The 2,500-nt window shown below is 33.0% G+C and overlaps 1 protein-coding gene across 1 annotated transcript in view; it reads right to left on the minus strand.

The window, feature by feature from the left end:
• LOC121330000 (gephyrin-like) overlaps nucleotides 1–2,500 on the minus strand; it is a 287,319-nt gene that overhangs the window by 106,852 nt on the left and 177,967 nt on the right. The gene's annotated exons all lie outside the window — the stretch shown is intronic.

Below are 2,500 nucleotides of genomic sequence, written 5' to 3' on the forward strand. Positions count from 1 at the left end.
AAAAAAAAAAAGTAATTATTTACAAAAATAACAAAAATGGCTTTTTTTCACATTAGCCTACTGCAAAAAATTAAAAACTATAATAAAATAAACATTTCAAAAGAAAATATTGTGTAACCAGCTGTAAACTAGTTATATGTAGGCCTACATACGCAATTGTAAAATCAAAATAATTATTTATAAAAAATAACATAAAAAAGAAAATAACTCAATTCCCATTGTGTAACGTGAATGCACATTCAGGGAAACATACTTCAAAGTAGCCCCCATATTAGCACAATCCACATTGATGTAACACATATCAACTTGTCCTGTGCCTTTACCACATACTGCTCTCTCTCACTGGGCATAAATATCAGAAGTTTTATTTTTATTGCAATTGGTTACCTGGCATTATCTTCTTATTGCGTGTGTCACTTGATGAATGCGCACTGTATCCAGGTTGAGCTGTGTTTCCCTGCCGCCTTGCAGTTTTCTTCTTTCTGATTGAAATGTTTCTGCCAAAGCTCTGTGGCTAGCATCATAAGATGATATCTCCTGATGATATTTTCCTCTGTGCATTCATTGTACAAAATGAAGAAATTTATGGCTGCCATGTCCACTACATTGTAAAATACAGCAACTGGACACCGGTGATTGCTCTCACTAAGTACTATGTTTTGCGCCAATGGTAGAAACTCTCTTCTCGTTTCGTTTACTGTTCCAACCAGGCTGTTTTTTTTTTTTTTATTTTTTTTTACTATTTTGCTAATTACGGTGAAATTTAAAAAAAAATTGTCATTGGTAATATTCATCCCTTTACCTAAGCACAGTTACAGCAGCCTGACAGGTTTGTTTGACATGTACCGTGTCCAGCAACACCGTGCTTTTGTCAGAAACAGCTGATTGTATTGTTTTATGTTTAGCTTGAAAAAGGCAATGCTGTTTTCATTGAAGTCGTTACAAATTCCTGCTGCCAATGCAAATATATCTGTAGTTGCTCTCAAATCTCAAAAACGCTAAAATCTCAAGAGTTCTCAAAAATTCTTGTAGTAATATTATAAGACAGCAGTCTATATATGCTCACTCTGACAATCCAGACGTCAAGAGGTTACTCCAATGACTTGACAGAATTATCAATAGAGATATTTGTGGCCCTCACCGTGTAACAATTTTTTTTTTGTTCCTGGTTAGTAAGTGTTATTTCCTAATTGCTTATGCTTCAAAAGTATAGAAAATGGCTATTAATCCCCACAAACTTTGGCTTTTGTGACCAGGACAGTGATATTTTCAAAATATCACTATTTCCAATGAAAAAACAGGCAAATGTGTGTCTTTTCGTTTTTTTAATTGTATTCTTATCCGTTCACCAAATAAGTGCATCCCCCAGAAAAAAAAAACATATGAATCCAAATTAACATGTATTTATACTAAAGTAATACAAAAAATGACTACAAAAGATTTAGACGTGAGTAGTTTTTCAAAGATTTACGATTATACTGTATTTACAGTATAATAATAAATCTCGAAAAACTACTTCACTTCTAATCTTTTGTAGTCATTTTTGTATTACTTTTAGTATAAATACATGTTAATTTGGATTCATATGTTGTTTTTTTCTGACTTTATGTGAACGAAAAGGCACAAATTAGCCCGTTTTCTCATTGGAAATAGTGAAATTTTGAAAATAAGTGAATGTCAATCACATGCCATAGACTGAAATTCTCCGTTATAAGTAAGTTTGTACTTACTGCTATAAAATCAGCTAAGGTAGAGATAACAAACTGGCTTGTATACATATATAAAAATAGCATATTGTATATTATATTAACAATAAAGCATGTATTGTAACATGCCATCAAAATGACTACTTTTGGCAGTTCTAGGTAGAAGTGCTTATAACCTTTTTTTTTTGCGGTTCTGGCTTTCAAAATGCAGTCAAGGTTGTATGTATTTAGGAAAAGTCAAGAACAGACAACCGCAGATCTTTAACACACGCAGGGTAATTTAAATTTTAAAAGTGAAAACCGTCAAAATGACTTCCGTGGCGGTTCTAGTGTAAAACAGGTTAGATGGCATACTTACTTTTAAACCAGTGTTAAAGAACACATTAGTTAAGCTGATCAGTATCGACTGAGAAATCCAACAAGCTACTTTTCAGGGGTGTGTCAGAACTAGCCAACAAAATACAATATACTGCAACAAGACAAGTAGCCATAACACTTAAAAAGGGTACAGCTTGAGAGAAAACTTCTAACACTTACACAACTAGAGCTGCAGCTCGAGAGAAAGCTTCTAACACTTACACAACTAGAGCTGCAGCTTGAGAGAGGAAGCTTCTAAAATGTAAACAACTAGAACTGCAGCTCAACTGAAAGGTCTATGAACAATGAAAAAAAAACCTGCAGTTTGTATTAATTTAATATGACTAAATAAATGCACTTTTTGTTGTTATGGATTATTTCCTCTATTGTCCTCTGTTTAAGAGTTTCAGAGAGCTAGCATGTAAAATAAAACAGAT

Source organism: Polyodon spathula, chromosome 17, assembly GCF_017654505.1.
Source record: "Polyodon spathula isolate WHYD16114869_AA chromosome 17, ASM1765450v1, whole genome shotgun sequence".
Taxonomy (NCBI): Eukaryota; Metazoa; Chordata; class Actinopteri; order Acipenseriformes; family Polyodontidae; genus Polyodon; species Polyodon spathula.